Here is a 577-nt window from a genome sequence, read left to right as displayed (position 1 = left end):
GTATTACAGAAATGAGTGCCCCTATCACTGATGATTACTCTAGGTGATCCAAATCGAGAGAAAAGTTTCTTAAGGAACTTCACCACTATTCTAGCATCATTAGTAGGTAAGGCTTGGGCTTCCACCCATTTAGATATATAATCAACGGCTACTAATATGTATTTATTCTCAAATGAGCTAAGGAATGGACCCATGAAATCAATACCCCATACATCAAAGATTTTCACATGAGAGCATGTACGTTTGGGGCATTTCATTACGTTTAGAGATATTACTTGTTCGTTTGCATTTATCGCAAGTAGCAACATACCGGTTGGCGTCTTTGAATAGTGTGGGCCAGTAAAAACCTAATTCGAGTGTTTCATGTGGGTCCTAATTCCACTGTAATGTCCCTCAGTCGGTCCTGAGTGGCAATACTCTAAAATTTTAATCGTTTCTGTCTCTGTAACACATCTTCAAATTACTTGATCTGCACATATATGAAAAAGAAAAGGTTCTTCCCAAAAATAATTTTTCACATCAGTAAAAAATCGCTTCTTTTGCTGATGTGTCAACCTTTTTGGTATAATGTTAGCGG

This window comes from Gossypium hirsutum, chromosome A07 (assembly GCF_007990345.1).
Source record: "Gossypium hirsutum isolate 1008001.06 chromosome A07, Gossypium_hirsutum_v2.1, whole genome shotgun sequence".
Taxonomy (NCBI): domain Eukaryota; kingdom Viridiplantae; phylum Streptophyta; class Magnoliopsida; order Malvales; family Malvaceae; genus Gossypium; species Gossypium hirsutum.
The sequence above is the reverse complement of the archived record's forward strand: the minus strand, read 5'-3'. Positions refer to the sequence as shown.